This window comes from Plecotus auritus (genome assembly GCF_963455305.1).
Source record: "Plecotus auritus genome assembly, chromosome: 3".
NCBI classification, from domain to species: domain Eukaryota; kingdom Metazoa; phylum Chordata; class Mammalia; order Chiroptera; family Vespertilionidae; genus Plecotus; species Plecotus auritus.
The window spans coordinates 29,738,760-29,751,160 of record NC_137772.1 but is presented as its reverse complement, the minus strand read 5'-3'; the positions used below and the strand labels follow the sequence as shown (position 1 = coordinate 29,751,160).

At 44.1% G+C, this 12,401-nt stretch overlaps 1 protein-coding gene and 1 pseudogene across 9 annotated transcripts in view; both read right to left on the bottom strand.

Annotated features, from left to right (window-relative positions):
• The window catches only part of LOC308243258 (motile sperm domain-containing protein 3-like), a 40,388-nt pseudogene extending 29,785 nt beyond the window's left edge, over positions 1-10,603 (bottom strand). The window contains exon 1 of the transcript in view: positions 10,594-10,603. The product of the transcript in view is annotated as a motile sperm domain-containing protein 3-like (transcript). The remainder of the gene's footprint in view (positions 1-10,593) is intronic.
• Positions 1-12,401, bottom strand: part of PSD3 (pleckstrin and Sec7 domain containing 3) — a 532,096-nt gene that overhangs the window by 250,869 nt on the left and 268,826 nt on the right. For 2 of the 8 annotated variants that reach the window (XM_080660412.1, XM_080660419.1), the window contains exon 1: positions 7,063-7,327. The exons of the other annotated variants lie outside the window; for them this stretch is intronic. The gene's annotated coding sequence lies outside the window, so the exon portion shown is untranslated. Of the gene's footprint in view, positions 1-7,062; positions 7,328-12,401 lie in introns of those variants that run through there. 8 annotated transcript variants of the gene reach the window in all.

Genomic DNA, 12,401 nt, shown 5'->3' with positions numbered 1-12,401 from the left:
TAATCTAATCTCATTTCCAGATGAGTGAATGGAGGCTTCAGAGAGAGGCTAAAAATTTAGATACAGACAACTGGAACCTGAGCCCCAGACTCCCAACTCCCACCATCACACTCTTCCTGCAAGACCCTCATCTCACCAGCTGACCCTGAACTACTGCAGACATCCACCTCCCGCAGGAGGCTCTGGAGGTACGCTGGGCTCATCAGAGTCACACTGGCCTGAGATGTGCAATGGCTACAACAACATCATGACTTCTAGTTCCAGCCCATCAGTGGCTACTGAGGCTCCGCAAGACAAAATGTGGACTGGAGACACAATGGGGGAGGGGGTGGTGTGTGAGCACGATTAAATATTGAGGGAAAGGAATGGGATAACAACATGAATAACTCTGAAGATGGGGCAGGAAAGGCAGGGGGAGATGAGCAGGAAGGGAGAAAACGTGCCATCAAGAAACCAAGTGGAAAGAACAGCTCCAGAGCACAAAAAGAACAGCTTATTTTAAAGGGGGGGGGGAACCCCTAAATCCTGTTACTTCCTTTAATTACAATTTCTCTACAAGTTCTTTTAGGCCTATCTAATTCCATTTTTAGCCAAGTTGGTGTGCAGTTCCAACAGACTGCTGTCTTCAGATATATTTTCATAGAACTGAGTGCAATACAAGATAAACATTACTTCTACACTAGCCAACCATGGGTGGATTTTGATACTTAACACACACTGGGTGGGGCAACTCCACCCTTGGCCCACAGCCTGGCTTCAGCAATGGATCTCTCAGCCTCTTGCCAGCACTGGCCTCATGGCTGTGGGGCCCTGAGACCTCCCAAGAAGACCTGGATGCTACAGGAAGAGATGCTGCTGACTCAGGAGATGGCTGTCTCCCACTCAGGCAGCCAAGTGAAGTGCCATGGAACTGAGAAGCAGTGTTGACATTTCAATCGCTTTACTGACTGAGTTCTCTCTCATCTCACGATGTTTCTGGAAAGTCTTTTGTGTGTGAGTGCAGTGCTGGGTACCTGTTTTGTTCTACCTAAATTTCCCAGTAAAATACTTTGTTAAAAATTTTTCTTCTCTCTTTCTCTCTCTCTTTTTTTAAAGAAGTTACCCTCAAAGGATGGGGTTATGAAATCCATATTGCTTATCAACTGGGGGGCCCCAGAATGACCAGTAACTTTACCAGGACCCCACATAGAAAGTGAGGCCTTCCGATTAGGCAGTTTACTACTACATTAAAATGTGGCAACGGACATTCTGTGGCTGTGTTTCACATAGATACTTTTTGTCCCCTCATTTTTAAGCTGCAGAAAATGCTCTGCTATGCTATTTCCATTGTGAATTCAAAGTCATAGCCAAGGATGGGACATACCAGCTTCCAAAGTCAAGATGCCAGAAAATGAGACAATTTACAACTTAGGTTTACTCTCCATTACCTTCCAAACCAGTCAGCCATATCCCCACCTCCAATCCTGAAGGGGCACTTATATATCTGGCATTTTAATAGGTGTTGATGTACTTGATTCAAAGTTTATGCAAGGTAAATATCAGAGACCTGGCCCTTTGGAATTAGCAAGAATCTCCATTTACATTGCTATTGGAAGAGTCTACAACTGAGATAACTCCTACAAAACACAGTCATACACTTGGGCTGTACAGCCAATCACACACAAATCTGCATTCCTCTTACCAACCATTGCCTTTGAAGCCCCAAGTCCTGCAATTCTTTAGGTGAACTGTTTCAACGAGAAGGACATCTTCCTTGGGTCTTTAACAGCTGGCCCAGCTGATGAATCCCCCAAGGTCCTCACTACACAGAAGTTCTAGGAGCCAGATACTGTCTCCCACAATTTGGACCAGTCCTGAGCCTTCTGATTTTCATGCTGCAGAGATAGCTTTTAACTGTCTTTTTGTTTATCTTTTAGCAGCAAATACGGAAGAAATACAAATGTTTCCCTATCATTCTGTCACCTAGAAGCGCAGTCACCTGGGAAAGGCTGAGGAAAATGTCCACTCAAGATAGATGTGCTCCTGTATCCAACAAGATTTAGATAAAGAACTTGAGAAACCAGGATGGATGACTAGCACGGAGAACCAAACCACAGCACAGCAAACGTCTCCCACACAGCCTGGCAAAAGCCTCCGCCCTTTCCTGAAGGGATTACAGTCTTGGCTAAAAGAATATTCCTTCTCCATTTCTTCTCAGGATGGCATCTCCATTTCAGCTGCCATGCCATCCTTTCTTTCCCCTTTCAGGTACTCACAGCTCCCATAACAGAGCTGAGATGTGAAGTCCTGATCAGAGAGTGATTAGTCATGGATGACTATAAAACAAGGCAATGTCCAAGTCAGGAGGTAATAGGCAGGACAATTTGATAGTCACCCTAACACCCTGTCGCCCTTAAAAGGTTTTCATTACATTTAAGTCTCAGAAGTCAACTCAGTGCCCTTGACTGGATGTTGAGCTTCATTACTCACTCATCTTATTTTATGAAGTAACTGTCTAAGTTGTTTAAAAGGAAGAAGGAGAAACTGGTCAATCACATGATGGCTATAGCAAGGTAGAAGAAAGACTGAAAAAGAAAGACAGTCATCATCTTCATCCAACATGCAAAAAGGCCTGTTAGTCCAACCCCTTTGTTGTACAGATGAGGAAACTGAGGGATCCCAGGTCTCACAATCAGCAGCAGAGCTGGGTAAATGGGGGAGGCACAGGGCTTCAGTCTCAGTGCTTCCCCTGCTGAGAAGCAGAGCCTCAATAAAGGACCAGCTGAATCAACAAAAGGGAGTGGAGAACATTCTGAGCACAGAAATTATATTGCTCTCCTCCCTTCAAATACAGGCTGTAGGCATGTTGGGGGCACTCAACAGCAGAGGGGCCAAATGACCTTCGTGAAGAAATGGGATGAAGTCCAATGACACCAAATACCAGGCAGCTACACTGTTCCTCCTCCTCCTCCAAAGCACAAATATTTCAATCTACCTAAACCAGCTCAGGGGAATGAGCCAGTTCTTTAAGAAAAACATATTTTAAAAATCCATAGAGAACTCTGCAGTCTATTTAACACTTTCACGTACATTATATATTTTATTATTAAATTTATTGGGGTAACATTGGTCAAAAACATATAAATTACAAATTGCAGATATACAACTTTATAATATAACAGCCGTATACTCTATCATATGCTCACCACCCAAAGTCCGTTATTCTCCTTCCGTCCCCTTGTATTTGATCCTCTTTTGACTCCCTCCACCCCCTTCCCCATTCTGCTGTCGATGAGTTTTTTTTGTTTATTCATTTTATTTCACCCTCACAATGGTCCCGTTTCCCAAGTAAAGAAACTGAGGACTGAAGAAGCCTTGTGCAGGCTCACAGCTGGTAAACAGCAAGGCTGGAAGTTGAACCCGCATCTTCCAACTCCCTATTCAGTGCACCTCCTTCTACACCTCCTCCGCCCAGTGTTATTAGTGACCAAAAGCCAAACACAACAGCAGACCAGGCTGACTGAACCACACCCTCAGGCTAGCGAAACAATGACTAAAATCCTTGCTGGAATCCAACCCAGGCTCTGTCTCCCCAGAACTCCGGGACTGAGTGTTTTCAAGCAGGTTCAGCCCCAAGAGTCTGAGAAGAGCCCTGTGCCTCACACTCCTGCAAGGCTCTGGCCTGATCACATGAACCAAACAGTGTGGCTAGAGCTGGACCAACCAGTCAAGCACATTGGGCTCTGGGTGACACACCCCGCTGTGCAGGCAGATCCCTTCAAGGGAGCTCCCCAACCTTCCACACACTGTGCCGTGGCACTGGAGAGGGACCGAGCTGCACGGGCGCTGGCGACACGGACAGCACTCTCCATACCAATCTGTCCTCTGCGCCAGGAAGGCAGTTTCCAATTGGTTCCCAATGAGCTGCCCAGACCTTGCCTCGCACAGACACACTGGAAGCCATCAGCAGCTTCCTTCTAAGAAGTGACACCAAACGAACTCCTATTTGAATTGTTACCATTGGAACATACTCCTTTCCTAGTTCAAATTAAATTTAAAAGCTGTACGGATTACAGAGTGTACTAGGAAGTCATGGAGGCAAACAGAGAAACTGATACTAGATGGAGTCCAGTAATAACACACGCAAATTGTTTAAATTAAAAGCTTTAGAAGCACTGATCAGACATGAGACTTGTATACAACAAAACAAGGAGAGACTTACAAATTACCTTCACAGCAACAGAAGAAATGGAGCAATTTTGGGAGAAGCAAAAAGTTTGTTAGTATTTAGTACTTACTCTGTGCCAGGCATTTTCACATATTTTACCGGCTCAATAACCATGGGAAAAAGATGCTGTCCACAAGTTACAGTCCAGGAAATAGGAGCTAAGCAGTTAGTTAGCACAGCTACTAACTCCTGGAACACAGAGATAGAAAGGGCCGCCCTAGAAACACAGATAACCCCTCCAAGAGCAGCCACCGCTGCGTGGCAGAGGGCACTCTGCGCCAGTAGATGGAAAGATCGCAGATGAACGGCAGGTCCTGACAACCATTTCACTCTTACTCCCAGCATGGGTCACATGCCAGCGGTGAGGTACAAGTGTTGCAATGCCATTCTCCATATTCAAAGATGATGAAACCAACACATTACTGACAGGGCAGGACAGAAGCCTAGTGATGTTCCCACTAAGTGTTGATGGACTTGCACTAACCGACCCACTTTCCCTCCCAGCCCTCCTTGCCACCAAAGGCTATGTTCAAGAGGTGACCGATGGCTAGGAAGAGGGGCCCCCTGTGGGGTCCAAGGCACTATAAAGGTGCCACCTGGAACCCTGCCACATATTTACAGCATAGCCACAACTCTAACTCCTCCTCAGGTGCCTCACATTAATTAGAAAGAACAACCTTATATAATAAAGATGTAATATGCAAATGGTCGTTATGCTGTGAAGCGTAATGACCGACTGACAGCATAACGACCGGATCACAGATCAGCAGGAGGGTGGGGCAGCGAGCTACAAGTGGGCGGTGGAGAGCTACAGGAGGGGGCAGGGCAGCAAGCTATGAGGGGTGGGCCGGAGGGGAGGGGGGGGACAGAGGAAGCTACAGGAGAGTGGGGCAGTGGGCAGCGAGCTACTGGCTACAAGTGGGTGGCAGAGAGCTACAGGAGGGGGCAGGGCAGCAAGCTATGAGGGGGGGAGGAGGGAGAGGGCCAGGGGGGACAGGGGAAGCTACAGGAGGGTGGGGCAATGGGCAGAGAGCTACTGGAGGGTGGCAGTGAGCTACTGGCAAGCTACTGGTGCACGGATTCATGCACAGGGCTACTAGTTTAAACATAATAGTAGCCAAGGTTTATTAATATTAATCTAGCTTTTATTAATGCAGGAGAAATTTTGCTAAATACTTCCCATGCATTGGACCTCAATTAATCCTCACACCACAGACCCCTCATATTAGCATCTCTACATGTAAAGAAACCAATCAGGAGTACTTAAGTAACTTACTAGAGGTCAAACAGTAAGAAGTAGAGGTTAACTTAAACCAATGGGCCTACAATGCCGAGGTCCAGGCTCATAACCACTATGCATTATGCCTCTCACAGAATATGTTTCACGTCCTTTTTTTCAAGCACTCTCTTTGTCCTTTATTATTAAAGCTATTAAACAAAACATCTACTGAGAAAGAGGTAAAAACTTTATACTGATGGGACACCTAAGACAAATGATATAAAATACTGGACATACGCGGGAAGGGATCAACCAAAGAACTGGTATGCATATACCCATAACCCATGGACATTGACAAATAGGATGGTGAAGGCCTGGGGCTGGGGTGGGGAATGGGCTATAAGAGGTCAATAGGAGGAAAAAGGGGACATAAGTAATACTTTCAACAATAAAGATCTTAAAAAATAAAATACTGGAAATATGAACTTAAAATTATGAACTTAAAAATCTATAAACAAGACAAAAAATACCAACTTAATCAATACATACCCACAAACAAACCTGCTATAATCAGCTGACTGTATGTTCAAGCACTGGGGTCTCACATGCTCTGGGGTATTCACAAATCCTTTAACCCTAAGCATCTCAAGAAGGGACATAGCCCTAGCCGGGGTGCTCAATGGTTACAGCATCGGCCTACAGATTGAAAGGTCTGGGCTTCGATTCCAGCCAAGGAAACGTACCTCGGTTGCAGGCTCGATCCGCAGCCCTGGTTAGGGTGCCCACCAGGATGTGTGCAGGAGGCAACCAATCCAATCGACGTATCCCTCTCAAATTGATGTTTCTCTCAGTGTGTCTCTCCCCCTCCCTTCCACTCTCTCTAAAAATCAAGAGAAATAAATATCCTTGGGTGAGGATTAACAAAAAAAGGACTGGAGGTAATGTCAGCGCACTTGGCCTGAGCTCCCTTTTTCCATCACTGAGGTTACACCCTGCACTTGTCTATCCCTGCTGAACATGAACACAGAGAGAGACCCTCCCAGAGATAAACTGTGCGGCTGAAATTCCCTCAACTCCAGAAAAAACACACCAACAGAAACAACCCCTATGACTTTTTTCTTTAGATGACTGGCTAGCCTTTGAAGTTTCAAACCAAATGCCGAATTCTAAGACAAATCATGTTCTATCCCAACAACACAGTCCCTTTAGAGCAGTGATACACTGAAACAAGAATGACAGCCTTGTGCCCTAGGCAGAATGGACCCCACTGAATGACCAGCTCAAATTGGTGACTTTCCAATGCCTGAATGAAGTTCCAGTTTCACAAAAGGTATCTGAAAGCGCACACAGTCTGGGAGCACCAGGCTACATCCCACCACAAGTCTATGCTGGGAGACGTCTCATCTGGACTAAACATCAGAAACCCCTAACAAATACACCCTTTTCATTTCTGTCACCTAATTTAGAAAACAACCTCTAAGAATGATCATTCTCCTAAGTTTCTAAGACTTTCTTACAATGTTTTTCATTTGAAATAAAGCAGCTTAACATCAAGGCATTTTCTGTAACTACCATCGTATGTATTATCCAGCAGGGCCCAGGACCAAACAAAGAAAACAAGCGGAATTCCAGTTACCTCCATCGGCAAACAGTCTGCCCATAATTTTGTCACAGATACAAAGAGCATTCTCCCGGTCCATCTGCTCAGCAAGCCTTCATCGTCTGCAAGGGCCCTTTTAATGGACTTCTACAGCTGCTTCTGTGGTGTGTGCACACGGCTGCACACAGACTCCACAGTGACATGCTCCCAGAATGCCACTATATCCCTCAGGGGCTGAGGGGCAAGAACTTGAAAAAGTTGAAGTACTTCCCCCTCTGCCCAGCCTCCTCTCTCAACAGGCAGCTTCCCTCCAAGAGCTCTGCTTCAAAAGTCCAGACCCAGTGAGGTCACACATGACCTCACAAACCTCCAGCTTAACTCTTTGGAAGCCGGGAAGCAGGCTGACAATAGGGAGAAAGTTCAACCGGCTTAGTTTATATGGAGCGGTTGCAGCTTATGGGAAAAAGACAAGGTTGTCCAACACCATTAAAAAAAGCAAGTCAACTCTGCACTTTCTTTTACAGCACTCAGGTTTTTGAAGTACTATTTTTAAGGACCATAATTTCCCAGAGCAACACACATTCCTGGCCCTAAAGGAATGACTGAAATAGGCAACAAAATTGATCTAATTCATTAATTATAGACAGTTCAGCTGTGTTAGATTCACACTTAATCTTTTATGTGATTTGTTTTCCAACTTCCAGTTTTGTGCCTGTCTTTCCGCTATTGTTGATGTGAAAATAGTCATGTGTCCTGTCGTTCAAATCCTGGTGTCAGACAACCAGAAGTGGGCAACACTCCCAGCTGTCAGACTAGCAGCAACTGCCACAGCCCATCTGAGAATCTGGGAGCTGGGAGCTGGGCAATCTGATCCACAGGACAGCCACCAGACCTCACTAATGGATAACAGAGTCCGCACCAGTGCCCTGACGGGGAAAGGAGCCGGGTTCACTTCATTTTCTTTCCCAGGCCTTTTCTTTGGGCTCCTGCTGCTATTTTTGTTGGGATATGGGAATTATAAGGATCAGGAGATAAAATAACTAAAAATTACTTTATAGACAGCTGTAGATAAAATTACATACTCTCAAAGAAAATGTAATATGCGCTTTCAACAATGTCTTGGTTCACCCAGAAAATGATAACTTACAGTCTAGCAATTTTATTCCTAAATATATACCTAGCCTAGAGAAACCCTCCCATGTGTGCACAAGATGCCACGAATCACAATATTCATGGCCATGCCATGCCATGCCATTTGAGATAACAAAAATACAAGATAGTCAAAATGTTCATCAATAGAAAAGTTATAGTGTATATTCATGTAATGAATTCTATACAGCAATTCATAAATTGGGGTTTATGAATCAATAAGACATATGAGTTTGAAATACTGAGCAAAAACAAGCAAGTTACAAAAGGAAACAAGAAGACAGCATCCACATTAAGTTCAAAAGTATATGAAAGAATACTGTATATGTTTGTGGATGCACACCTATAAACACCCACAGGTAATGCTTGCCTTCAGGGAAAGGAAGAGAGGAATGGGACCAGGGAGGCATCCACAGGAGTTGGCGATTCACCCATGAAGTTTTATTTCTGAAACGGGCTGGTGAGATCATGGGTCTCTGTTTTCTACCCATCTGGTATGCCTGAAATGTTATATAAAGTGGCAACAGCATCCTGGCTACCTTTTTGAGAACAGCTGCATGTGTTCAGTCTAGCAGATTAACAGAACGGGAGGCAGAGGTGCATTATCCCCTCAACTCCCAACTTCAAACCCCCAACCCAAGAGGCTGTTATGTTAGTCTTTCTGCCTCAGTTTGGTTCCATCTGGAAAGTCATCCTGCCCCAGCTCCCTCACAGCCATTTACACATGTCCGCCTCCTCCTTCAAAGCCCACTGCGAAAAGCGTGCTAAGTGGCCCCAGCCTGGGAGCCCTACTGTCTGGCTCTCTAGGTCCCGCACCAGAGTGATTTGTGAAGTCATCTGATCTGCCTCCTCCCTGGGAGACACCTAGTACCTAGCATAATGCAGCTGCTAATTAAGTTCTTCATTCAACAAAAACTGAGTATATGTGCTGGACCCTGTAATCGGGTCTCTGAGTCTCAAGACTAAAGACTTGAGTATTTCACTGCCTCATAGGACAGGCCCATACCTGACTAAGTATATAATATCATATAATGGATCCTAAAATAGTTGTTAAAGGAATTCTGAGTGTGAATGATGACCTTTTATGATTTCATTTCACAATAATAATTATTCATTTTCACTATACTAAAGACTTTATATTACCACTCTTGACTAGGAATTGTCAGCTTCCTTGTGTTGGGGAGCTGCTAAATAGAGTAATTATAACCCAATAAAACTACCATTAAATATCCTCACCTTCAAGTAACCTAAGACTCTTAGAATTATTATTGCAGATATACCACATCCTAAGTCAATCTGACCACAGTCCATTTATACCAGGTGAGTCTGAAAAGTTTTGAAGACAATAGTTCAAGCAGTGCTATCACTGATAATAAGTTATTATCCCCTTCCCCAGATAAGAACGTTGAGGTTAGAGAGTTAATTCACCAAAAGTTGAACCAAAGCTGTCTGACTTAAGAACCCACACTCCTCACTAGGAAAAATGATACTATTTCCTAGCAGAAAAATGGATCGAGACCTATATTTGTAGAGTAGGAATAGGCACCCTATGATCACCAGACCAAAGATGGCATGAGAAACCATTCTGAGCCTCACAGCCAGGGCCACTCAACTCACTTGTATAGAAACCTCTTAGGAGATTTCTCCCTGCCACCAGCACAGAGACCTGTAACAGGCCTGCTCTCCTGAAGGAAGGAACTGTCAGCTTTGTATTCTGCATCTAAACAGTTCCCAGTGCTTCTCAAACTTTAAAGTGCTTATAAGTCACCTGGGATTTTGTTAAAACACACATTTGAGAGAGTAGTCGGGGGTGAGGTCCCTTACACATTTCTAACAAACTCTAGGATGAGAGGTTGACAGCCTAGGCTGAATATAAGATTCACCTGTTTAAAGCTATCACTGTACAGGTGATTCTCCAGTGATAAAGTTCAGGGAATCAGAATTTCAAAAAGCTCCCCACACAACTCTAATGTGCAGTCAAGTGCGAGAACCCTGTTCTAGAAGTTTCCTACTTTAGATCTGGTCCATGGACCATTGTGCTTCTAGACCAGTGCTTCTCAAACTTTACTGTATGTAAACCGCCTGGATATCTTCTTAAAAATGCAGATTCTAATTCAGTCGGTCAGGGTGGGGCCTGAGATTTTGCTCTCCTAACAAGCTCCCAAGTCCAGGCTACTGGGGACCAAAATGGTAATTAGAAAGATTGAAAATTTCAGATTAGTGTGTGTGGGCTTTCCTTTAATAATTCCAGATTTGGAGACCAGCAGATATCTGGGGATCAAGGCTCAGGCACAGGCATAGGAGGTAGCATATGAGGTGTGGGGATTATGAAGTCAAAGTATTTACCTAACATTGGTTTAGATAAAGCTTAATATTAATCCTCATTAGCATTCATGAGAAAGATTACATTCAACTTACCTTGCACCATGGTCACTCTGGTACTGAATAGTAAGGCTCTATTAGGGGCTTGAGCCAATTTAACATTATAGAAAGCGTATAAGATCCACAGGAGAAAAAGAAAAGCAAGATTAAAACACAGGAACTGTACCCATTTGGAGTTTTGATAAACTAGTATTCCTATGTAAAATGCCTTCAAAAACCTAGTTATTTAGAGAAGGTCTTCTTTTTTCTTCCTCAAACCATACTCAATGGACAACTTTCTCATCTAGTGTTGCAAATCTTGTGTTAAGTGACCTCTGCTGAGAGAAAATGTTATTGCTTTCTTTGAAAATTAAATATTACACTGATATATGAAAAAAATGATTGCTGTATCACCAGTTCAAATATTAACTGCCAGCCCCGTTTTTATTTAGAGCTATGATTCTCCTTGTAATAACACATAGCGCCAATGTCCTTTACCATTTGAGGTCTTTTAGTATATGCCTTTATAAAAGATCATCCACTGAACCAGCACCCACAGCCCCCTTCACACCCACCAATATCCTGGGCATTACTATGTTTGTTTTAAGGCTTAAACTACAGAATTAGAAAGTTTCTGGGAAACCCTATTTCCAATTCAGGAACATTTCCTGATGCCATCCTCAGTTTATACGGGAGCCATCCAATAAACAGAAAGAGCCCCAAACCACCAGAGCCAGGGCCAGGCTTGCCTGAGAGGAACCAGAACAGCAAGGACCGGAGCACTTAGCTTCCACACTGTTTTCCATGACCACCAAGCCCCTGTCAGAGAAGGGAGGCAAGTGCAAAAGAGCTGCCAGGAAACTCACCCGAGAGAGCACGTTTTCTCCACAGAGGGAATTGGAGAGATGCGCAACACCCAACTGCATGTAAGGCCTCAGGCCACTCCTAACTCTCCATGAGCTAGCTGGCCGCCACAGCTGCAAGCCTCACCTCTAAATGGGACTCCCAGTCTCTCCAGCTGAGCTGCAATCCCACACTCTCACTAGCATTTGCACGTGAAGGACTCTCGCTTTCCTCAAATTTAACTTGCAACTGCTCCACTCCAGGGTGCTCTCCTGCAAACTCTGCTGTTCTCTCAGACTCCTGAGGTCCTCACTTGATTTCATGTCATCCAGGCTTGAAATCTCACAATCCTTTGGACTCAGTTTGCATGTCCTATGTTCAAACATCCACCAAATCCTTCTGGTTTTTCATCTTCACCAGGCTTTTTCTTATGTTTTCTTATATTCCTGTTGTTCAGACTATTGTGAAACTCATGATAGATTTATAATGAATATCCACAAACCAGAACTTAGCAAATTCTTACAACAAACCGGTAGATTGGGTGGTAGCTTACCTCCACTTTCCCAGTAAGGAATTAGAGGTTCCTTGAAATGAAGCAACTTACCCCAAATCAGGCAGCCAGTAAAGAGGATGACTTGACCTCCTGTTGTTTGTATTTATGCTGCCCTCTTGCAGTGCATTGTACTCTTATGGAAAAAAGTGATATTTCAGGAAATTCACATTAGCTTAGTTTGGAGGCCTGTGCTGGAAGCTCAGAGGGTGCTATGGGTCTTGAATACATGGTGGAGTGGCAAGATGACTGTTCTCAGGTGCTACTGTTGCTGGCATTATTATTCATTTTCACTTATTTCTCTTCTACTAAGTACCAGGCCTTGTTAAGCCACTTGATCTTCTTTTCTTGATTTTTTTCCCCACGTGATTATAATCTCATCTTCTTCACCCTTCTATACCAGATAGGTTACACTGGGGAAGGTTCCTGGATTGTAATTTACTAAAGATCACACACCTAGTAAGTAACTGAA